The sequence below is a fragment of the Lycium barbarum genome, chromosome 5 (genome assembly GCF_019175385.1).
Source record: "Lycium barbarum isolate Lr01 chromosome 5, ASM1917538v2, whole genome shotgun sequence".
In the NCBI taxonomy this organism is placed as follows: domain Eukaryota; kingdom Viridiplantae; phylum Streptophyta; class Magnoliopsida; order Solanales; family Solanaceae; genus Lycium; species Lycium barbarum.
In genome coordinates, this window is record NC_083341.1 from 10,438,708 (window position 1) to 10,449,122 (window position 10,415).

Genomic DNA, 10,415 nt, shown 5'->3' on the forward strand with positions numbered 1-10,415 from the left:
TTGGATAATTATTAGCATTCTAAATTGCTAGCTTCGGCCTTTAAAATTTTAACAGGCAAAAGTGACTAAGACTCCATTTGTTTTACTAAGATTTAGAAGTTTGAATCTTAATACAATACTACTATATCTATATTTTCGCCATCTTGATTTCAGTTTATGATATTATCATACTTTTCTCAATAACCGTAATCTTTAAATGCAGATTTTACAAAATGTTAGTACTATCTTTCTCTTTGGAATGTCAATAGTTAGTGAGAAAGTTAATTTGCAATTTATAAAATCAAATTGTTTTTATCTTTGTTTAGTGTCTAAACAGTAGATGTTGTATTTGATGAGAAAGTTTTCAATAATAAAACTAGATACCCATTAATGCTAATTTATTAATAAACGAAATTCAAAGGAAGAATAAATTATCTCTTTTCGACCACTTAAAGCAGTTCACTAATACAAAAATGAAATATAGTAGTATAACTAAGGAAGAAGCGGAAAAAAACACTAAAAATTGGAAAATTTATTCCATTATATTTACACTTAATTGTTTTTTCCCCGCTTCTTTCCTTTTTCTGATTCTTTTTGTTTCCTCCCCTTTTCAATTTCGTAAACATTCTTATTCACAGAAACGAAAAAACTGTGAACCTCCTTAAAGGAAAATGAAAAAAGCAGTTCGTTTATTCAAGCTCCTTGATGATACGATTTACTATGGTATGCCTATAGATCAACTCAGTTTTTAGTATCAAATTTCTATTCTTATGCATATATATTAATTGAGAGTTATATTTTATTGTTTGTTTTTAATGACTGATTTATTGATATTGTTATTTTGATTTATTGAAAAGAGCAAGAAGAGTGAAAGAAGAAGAGAGGGTGGCGAACTACAGAAGAAGAAAACAATAAATGATGACAAACTATTTGTGGCATTTTGTGAAATCGCATCAACATTAAGAAGGTTGTGTCTCCAAAGTTATCAAAGCCATTTGACGTTTCAAAGGTTTATCTTTAATGACCTGTTCAGCTAAAATATCAAATAAATTAACCTTTTTTTTTTCAAAGTTGAGTTTGATACGGTTAGTATTTTCTTTTTTTATGGTACACAAATTAACAGTTGTAAATAAAATTATTTGTTCTTCCATCCGACGAATTGTATAATCTCTTAATTAAATTTACGCATCCTGCCTTTATGCTTTTCAATTTCCTATTGTTGGTGTTTGACGTGTTTCTTAAATTTTTAATACTTATTTACATATTGTGGTTTGAAATTTCAAAAGAAATTGTTATGTGCGAGTGATGTTGATTCAATTTGATATGTCTTTTATGTGGCATCAAATGCATTTACGTAGGAAATCCACATAATTTATATAAGTCCTTATTTAGAAAAGAAATATCATCTTGAAATTACTTTATTGAGATTTGCCTATTCTTTTTGGCAGTGATAGATAATATATGTGAAGATGGTATCCCACTATGAAGATACACACCAAACTGCATATTTCTTTATGAACCTCCCATTTGATGGAATGTATATACCTGCTAGGTATGAGAGATGATAAAGAATCTCTTCAACTTATCATTATCAGCTGCAATATATGCTAATTTAAGTGTATAACACTGATGAGTATTTGGGAATTGGGAACTTACTTTTAACATTGGTAGAAATGTTAGATTTTTAACAATTAAAATATCCCAAGTAATAATACAATAAAAGCTTAAAAGTGACAATTCTATTTCTAGAATAACACATAATAATATTATTATACGAATAACAAGTAGAAAGTAAGTGAAGATTTTACTGATAATGGTGATGAACAAATAATATAGGAAGTTAGAAATATAGCAAAATAAAAGAGTGTTTAGTAATTTAATTTGAGAGATTATTAATGCATATTTTCGAATCATGTTATATTTTTCAAGATGCAGTCGAGATTTTATTAAAACAATGTGATGTAATGCACTCAATTAAGCAAAATAATAATTTGATAAGCTTAATATTTTATGACATATCTGAGCATTGCACAAGTCCTCATAGTAATTATTCTAAAATGCGAGCAACAGGTGAAGCACAAGTTAATAAAAGTTATAGCATAATGTGAGAATGTGTACTTCTTGATTAATATTTTTTTTACTTTTATCCGCGCATTACGTAGGTACTAATACTAGAATCACTTGGTGGACATTCAAAAAATTGTGCTCTTTAAGCTCATGAAATAATAATTGAAAATGCAGATTTGTTTTGGTGCATCAAATTCACTCTCACAAGCTTATATAGTCCATTAGAATCACCGCTTGGTGGACATTCCCAAAATGATATGCTTGTCAAGTTCTAAATTCTTAAAGGAAAAACATGTCAATTCTTTAAGATGAATTGATACTAAATTCTACGATGTTGTTTAATTACTTCTTCTTAATATTTTATTTTCTACTCTTAATATCTAATCGTCCCTTTTATTTATGTGACTTTTCTATTAACAGTATAATGTGTTTGACGATGGATGTTGAACAATTGATGGAAAAATTTCAAGGCTAATTGATTTACTTGCATCAGCATCTAAAGAACCACTTATTCTCTAATTGAGTTCAAAGTACAATTATTATGCTATACTCATTCTTGATTAAAAAAAATTGTCTCTATTTGAAACATATAATAATGAGTTCGATTATGTACATAAATTTTATGAAGAGCAAAAACATCAAGAAAATATATGACGAGTCAATGAATATAACATAAACAGAATCTTTCATGCCCCTTTATGTCTACCGTATTTTTTAAGTAATATTTTCTTATGATAAATTATATTTAATCATCTCTGCGCAAAACACTGGTAGAAATACGAGTATATATAAAAGCAAGACATAGGCCCGCCTACACGGCGCTCTCTAAGGCCTTAAAAGCTATTTATCTTTTTTGTTTGTTTTTTGACCTTTTCCCTAAATTTCCCTCACAACTACTTAAAATAAATACAAAAGCCGAAAAGTCACGATTATTTAAAGCATCCACCTAACCGTTGTTCGCTTATAGAAAAAACATTACCGGTGATCAGCATTTAAAGTAGTGCCATATAGATTTGATACTATTTTTGAAGTTCTTTGTTTGGTGTTTACGTGTCTCATGCCTTTGCTCCATTATATCAGTAATCATGAAAGGTGAGCATTATGTTATACAGAGCAAATTCTTTGCCTATATTATCCAAATTTTTTGATCTCATGAGTTTGGGATCCTCCATTTACAAGCACTGGTTTACTTGGCCGCTTTGAAGCTTATAGAACGTGCACTTCTATTGCCCCGAAGTCTGTCATGGAAGAGTCGAAGCAGAGATTCTGATGAAGTTTCTCCCCTCCACCTTTACCATATTTTGGTACGTCTACTTTAGAGACTAATTAGGGACTTTTTAAACCCAATCAATAGTTGTCAGGATGAATCACACGTGGGAGATATACATGAAGTCACTGAGCAGGCTTAAATCCCTTACTTTGCCATTCTTTTCAGAATAGGATGTTGCAGTTCTTTCGTCAATGTGTCTATGTTGCTGGTTGAAATCTCTGGTTATTTTACTTAGGTTTACCATGTGCACGACAATTTGATTTTGTTGTCTCGTCTGTTGCCAAGGAAGGTCATTGCTTTTACATTTGGGTAAGTTTTACTGTGTTTTGATACTTTTGATTTTGATAGTGTCGTTTTACTTGACAATCTTCAAATATTTAATTTCTTATGTGGCTTCAAATCATAGATTTTTCGTAACACGAACTCGGGAAAGTTGGCACAATAATGCGTCCCGTTAGCAGTAATAGGTTGTTTTAAGGATAAAAAAACTCTATCTTTGTCCTCTTATATCAAACTCATATAACCAGGGAAAAAGGAGAGAAAAGCTCATCTTTGTCCCTTATCTTTAGGCATAGACTAAAAATCATCCCTATTCTTTCACATGGAGCAATAATAGTCCTCCATGTTTGAAATGTTGGTGTACTTTCCTTTCCCAAGCTTCTGTTACTTTCTTAACGTTGAGAAGATTTATCACTCGAGGACCCTACAACAGCACTTACCTGAAGTATTGGAACCATGAGTTCATGATACTTGCGTTACACTTCCTCAAGCCTTCAACTCCCGACAATTCACACATATTGCCATATCCGCCATTCTAAAAGTTTATAGTAGTAAGAGTAACTTTTATTTTGAGGACCTTGACCGAAATAGGACAGTTACAAAAAGAAACAGAGTGAGCAATGAAAACAAGTAAAAACTATGAAAATTCATGTGGGAATGGGGGGAAAATGGATATAGATCGAGGAAGAAGGCAATGATTTACCAAAGTCTTTGGTGAGAAGAAAACAGGTGGAAGGAAAGCATGAAAAAGATGATATAACATATGAAAGTAGGTGATAAAAGTGACTTCATCAGATGATACTACTCACTACCTGGTATTGAAAAACTGAGTTCAACTTTTTATTGGCTATAACTCAAAGCCTGGTGCGGTAAATTTATTTATAACGTAGGTGTGTTTGTGTCTTTTAGATATGCTTCGACCAGCACTAAAAGCTCGCTGGATAGCTTCTTTACTGGTGTATGCTGCCCTTGGAGAATTTAAGATTATAACACATGATTAATGTGTAAGATGAATGAGAGGAATGGTTTCCAGGTTGATAATATAAAGTAGTAATTGGTAGGGGAAGAAGGTATACCGAAGACTAAAGAAAAACTTTGATAAGTGTACGCTTTTAGGAGCAGGATTTTAGCTCGAGGACATAACAGAATTTAGTTAGTTCATTAAAAACACAAGGGAATGGATGAAATCATTCACCTGAAGAGTTAAAATGTAATAATTTACTGCAAAATCTAATCAGTCGTACTCAGATTATTTGATTGCATCAGTGTTTTGGTTCATATTTAAAATTAAAAGTATATGAGGCCAATTACAAAGATAGCCCCTCGAGGACGTTGACCGAAATAGGACAGTTATAAAAAGCAACAAAGTGAGCAACGAAAACAAGTAAAAACTATGAAAATTCATGTGGGAATCGTGGGAAAATGGATACAGCTCGGGGAAGAAGGCAATGATTTATCAAAGTCTATGGTGAGAAGAAAATAGGCGGGAGGAAAGCATGAAAAAGATGATATAACATATGAAAGTAGGTGATAAAAGTGACTTCATCAGATGATACTACACTTTATCAATTATGGGAATCATGGATAAGAGATTGTTGGGTCATGGTATTGGTATCACATTCCCTGAAGCTAAAGACTGAAACCAAAAGGCACAACAGTTGTAAAACCTGGCTTTGAAGTTTTGTGGGCAGATAGCATGACATTGGAGCATCAAAATGTGTTTAATTGCCAACAGCTACCACAGGGTTTAACTGATGCTCCATTAGATGTTCCATTCAAGATCACTGATGCTCCATTAGATGTTCCATTCAAGATCATTGATGCTTATAGGAAACTTAGGATCATTCACCCAAGAAGTTTAATTGGTCACTGTAAAAAAATGATAAATAAGGAGAGTTAAGTTATTCACAATTTCTTTGCGTGTGTATGAAATTTAGATAAGATCTGTGAATATATTGATATTTTTAATTTGGTTCTCCAATTGATTTTTGAATAATAATGAATTTCTTTTCACCATTTTCTAGGAAATATTTTGTCTAAGTACCCCATGCAAAAAGTTCTTTTAGATCTGTGTGGATAAAAGAACGGGATGCAAACGCTTGCTAATTCGAGGTGTATGAATAGTGGCCTTGGTAGATTTGCAGCAGATTATGATTTTAGTGGATTTGGGATGAGGCAATTAAAGGAGTGTGATGAGACAGTGCTTGTGGAGATTTACAAGTCCATGGTTGTGGTTGTGGCGCAGGGACAGTTTGTTCCTCGCGATGTTGTTGCTTTTTCAAATTTGGCTCTGCGATTATGCACCACGGTAATTAATCCCACCAGAAAAAGGGTACTTATTATCCAAGGCTCCATAAATATTTTTTTGGCTTGGCTTCTGTTGATTTCCCATAAGTAGACTAGCTTTATCTCTCAATTTCCTTACTGATATCTTCAAATTTTGATGACCATGAAATATGGACCCTTATAAATTTCTATTTTTTTTTCCTGCAATATGTCAGACGAAAGACTCATTGGCCTCTTTTTCTATGAATGGCTGCAGTTTAAAGCTGAAGGACCAATGTCTTGCTTTGGTCATTGGCCAATAGGTCCTTGAGCTTTCCCTGCCTTTGGTGCTAGGAAGGCATGCAGATTGGGATGATAATCTCATAAGTACCATTCTTGAGCTCTTTAGACCTCTTTTAGTTTTTGTTTCTTTAGCTGTTTATTCCCTCTTAACTGTGATTTGTAGCCACTTCTTTTACATGCATCTTCTGGACCATCTTCGTGCCTTTTACTTTATCAATATATATCTACCCTTTAACCCATAATATAACGAAGAAATCAGTTACTCCTTGAAATGTACTGTTTATCTGATATTAATTAGTTTACGTGCTTTTTCTGCAGAATTTCAGAAATTGAAAGAAATCAGAATCGAAGATGTTGACACTGACCATTCTCTTCAGGATGTTGGTATACTTTCAGATTTCAGTTCAGGTGACAAAGATTTCAATTCAGGATGTTGACTACAATAGTACTGACGCTGCAAAAAATAAAAGGTATGATACTTTTTCCAAACTTTAAGAAACAAAGCTAATAATCAACATGTGTTTATGTACAATATATTTCACAACTCATTTGATCGAAATGTTTATCAAAGAATTGACTGCATTCTTTTGATATCAACTGATTGAGGATTTTAAACTTTCTCGCCTTTATCAGTTGTAGAAATCTAAATAGTGACATAAGAAATAAGGCGCATTTCCTCTCAGTAAGTTTTTGTTGTCATATAGCATCTTCCTTCGATATTTGAATTTTCTAAATATCTTTTAGCCTTCCTATCTTTCTGCATTTTGAATGAAGGGAAAGAAATGAAAAGAAAAAAAATGAAGATGCATGTTAAAGTCTTAATTTTTGATAAAATTCTTTTCCTCTGAATTCTTCAAAATAATTACTTTCATAAACGAGAACTTGCAACTGTCTTATCTATGTATGATTTTGTTTCCAGCTTTGATCTTCTTTAGAGAAGAAAAACGGGAATCGTAATTTTAAAAACTAATAGACATCTCTCTGGATATTCTCTACCATCTCTGCTAAGCCAAAGTAATTTTATCTTTTTTAAAGCTATCTTTCCTTTCAATCATTTGTTTATTTAAAAAGTATTTTAGACATCGGATTTAACATTTCTACAATTTCAACTTTTGACTTCCTTCTTAATTGATCAACTAATATATTATGCGGTAAGTTAATGACCGTGCGAAGCGCGGGTAAATTACCTAGTATATATATAATCTAAAGCTAGGAATAGATAAGGTAACGTGACATCTCTCTATGGTCACCATTCATATTTAAATTTTTATCATTTTTTTGCATTATCCACACATACCCAAAATTAATGGGGAAATTAAAGAATATGTTAGCGGAGAGTCCAAAAGTCACTACTAGAAGTTATAACCATTACTGTTACTAAGAGTCCAAAAGTCCCAGACATATATATAATGCTTACATAGTCTTATTTGATCAGGTAAAGATTGATTCTGGCACAATTCCCCCCCCCCCCCCCCCCCCCCCCCCCTATATGGTTGTGGTAGGTGTAGTGGCATTGTTTTGCATTTTCACAGGATGGTAAAATCCTAGACTCTCTTGCTTTGGTCTGATGAAGAACAGTAGGGGAAGATTTTGGTGTTGTAATGCTTGTGGGATTTTAATAAATTTATATTTGTATCATATAGATGTTTTCATAGATAGATAAAAATGCAATTTATCTTTATCATGTCTTTTTAATATTATTTTTTTGCATTTTATCTCTATTTTCTTGGTTACACTTTAGATGCAGATGACATTTCTGGTTAGTCTATCCTCTTCCTTCTACGCTTCTCTCTGTTCCTTACACTTTGTCTAATCAATTTGATTGTTGCTAATGGGGCTTCAGTGGGTATTTGTTCGTTGTAATGTTCTGTTGAGAAGGGTTTTTTTCCAATTGAATTATCTACATATAAGTAATTTTATCTTATTTGCTCATGTATATTTTGTTTTTAACCAATTTTACATACATCACCGGTCACCGCATTATTTTTATACTGGGATCACTTTTCTTCAAAATTATTACTACTTTTTAATTGGTTATGAGATCCCTATTAAACTAAATAGTCCGTCACTAAATTTGATTGATTTTTTCTTGGAAGATTAGCTTAGTCAAAGTATTTTAAAAAGTTCTGAGAAAATTGGAATTAAAGAAAAAATTGTTTGACTTCACCAACAGTAATACCTTCACATAAAATGACATTGGAGGAGTATTTTAGTCTAAATGTGCAGATTAATAGCTATATATAGGCATGAGATCGAGGCGGTTACAGATCCCAGCCAACCGGGGAGAGCCACGTGTCCCATAATTAATGAGAAGTGACTTGAAACGACGTGCGTTACGGCGGTTGTCAGAGCTGACTGCCCGGGATGAGACACGTGGCTGATGACAGACGGGACGTGACACAACTGTTCCCGCCAAAATGAAAAGATAAGAACGAGCATTCGGAACCACCGGTTTTTGATTCATCCATTTCGCGTTACTCCGATAAAACTATGGTCCGGGAAGTGTGGGGACTATCTGTATACGATAAAAATCGGATATATGTTAAACCGGTAAGACCGGAGACCGAGGGAAGAAAGGGATAAGCACGTGCACGAAGATTTTCTTTCTGGACCGGAGGAGTGCTTGAATCGAAGAAAGGAAGGGCATCATTTGGTCCGGCTTCTCCATAGCCGAGTTGATCTTGGCCGTTGGTCCGTTTGATCGTGGCCGTTGGTCCGGGTGATCCGTTACGCAATTGCCACGCGCCAATACCGTTCTGTCACATTGTGCTGCCAATCGTACGGGTGTCAGACCGTACGACCAACCTTATCCATTTTAGGGTTATTCTTTATTCTTTAGGGCCTTATGTTATATGAAGCTTACAAGGCAAAACTATAAATAGGAGTCATTACCCTACTTTTAGGGGTTGACTTCTCAGATCTAGTACATATTGTAATAGAAAAATATACAACATTCTACTACTTATTATTTGATTTTGGTCCGAATTTATTGTGTTCTTCCCAGATTTGTTCAATAAAGCAATATCATATATTATTTAATACACACATTATTATAAGCCATCAATCACTATTCAGATTATTCATAGCTCATCTTAAACCATTTTCTTTCAATCAAGAATAGATTAAAGTTCAACCATATATCCTATACCTCACTCATAAATTTAATTGATTATCCAAATTTGGGTAAACACTGGTAAGTAGTGGAAGAGTGATGGTGGATGATGTCAGTAGATGGGCACTTAAGTCAAGATGTTCAAAATATTATTACTATAGCTAAAGCAAGATTCTGTTTTGACCAATCATATTGTTTTGTTTTAGGGAAATGACGGAAATACCCTCAGAATGCCCAAGCAGCCATGTTGACCCCCTGGTAGCTTATCCCCCTTTACAGTATGGTAGAAAAACGTTATTTCTCTTCTAATATCTATTTTTCGCTTATCATTTTCAGTTTCAAATATAGTTTCCCATTCCAATAATTTTAAACTACATTATTCATGCTATAATATCATTTTTTTTATATTATATGTCATATTGATTTATTCACCTAAAAACTTGTTTGACTATAATAAAGGGTAGACTAAAAATCTGTCTATATATATATATAAAATAGGAGAGGTGCAAGTAACGTGGTTAAACCAAGTGGCAAGTTCATAACAAGCCACTTGACAATTTTAAGACAAAACTATTTAAATTATGTAATAACTAACAATTAATTAATTTAATATTCACTTTATTATGCAATTTTAAGCTTTGTCATCAGTTAATGGTGTCAAGGAAGGTTCTAATTTTTTATTTTATTTAATATTAAAATAAGATTGGTATAGTCACAATTATTAAATGAATGTAATTTATTTCATGCTACTTGTATTTTTCTGCTATACATCATGTTTAGCTATTTGGCAGTACTTAATTGTTGTCGTAATTTCAAGCTATTATTTTATCTTTTGATTGATTGTATGTGTTTTTATTGTTGTTTAATGATAGTGATAATTTATCTATTAGCCTAAATTTGAGATAAATATGGATGTATTACGCATAGAAAAGAACATTGAGGACTTGATAATTTAGCCTGTTAACCCAAGCTTATGAAAAATCATTTTAAAAAAAAAAATGTTTAGTTTAGAAATTGAGGTGCTTGGCTAAAATTTTAGGAAAAAAAAATTAATTTTTTAAATAATGAAAATATATTTCCGAAGCTGAATAATCAGCAAGTTATCATGAAGTACAGTGCAATTTCCATCCTTAGCTCACT

At 32.6% G+C, this 10,415-nt stretch overlaps 2 long non-coding RNA genes across 7 annotated transcripts; both read left to right on the plus strand.

Annotated features, from left to right (window-relative positions):
* Positions 1-437: 437 nt before the first annotated feature.
* LOC132642272 (uncharacterized) lies at positions 438-1,188 on the plus strand. Its single transcript, XR_009583080.1, has 2 exons — positions 438-702; positions 837-1,188. It is a non-coding gene; the product is annotated as an uncharacterized LOC132642272 (long non-coding RNA).
* A 1,832-nt stretch (positions 1,189-3,020) lies between these two features.
* On the plus strand, positions 3,021-9,152 carry LOC132640413 (uncharacterized). 6 transcript variants are annotated; one of them, XR_009582230.1, is made up of 5 exons: positions 3,021-3,138; positions 3,252-3,625; positions 5,620-5,903; positions 6,138-6,247; positions 6,482-9,152. It is a non-coding gene; the product is annotated as an uncharacterized LOC132640413 (long non-coding RNA). The 6 variants fall into 6 exon arrangements; XR_009582228.1 differs by having other exon boundaries at positions 3,034-3,350; positions 3,482-3,625; XR_009582231.1 differs by having other exon boundaries at positions 3,034-3,350; positions 3,552-3,625.
* The last annotated feature ends 1,263 nt before the right edge of the window (positions 9,153-10,415 follow it).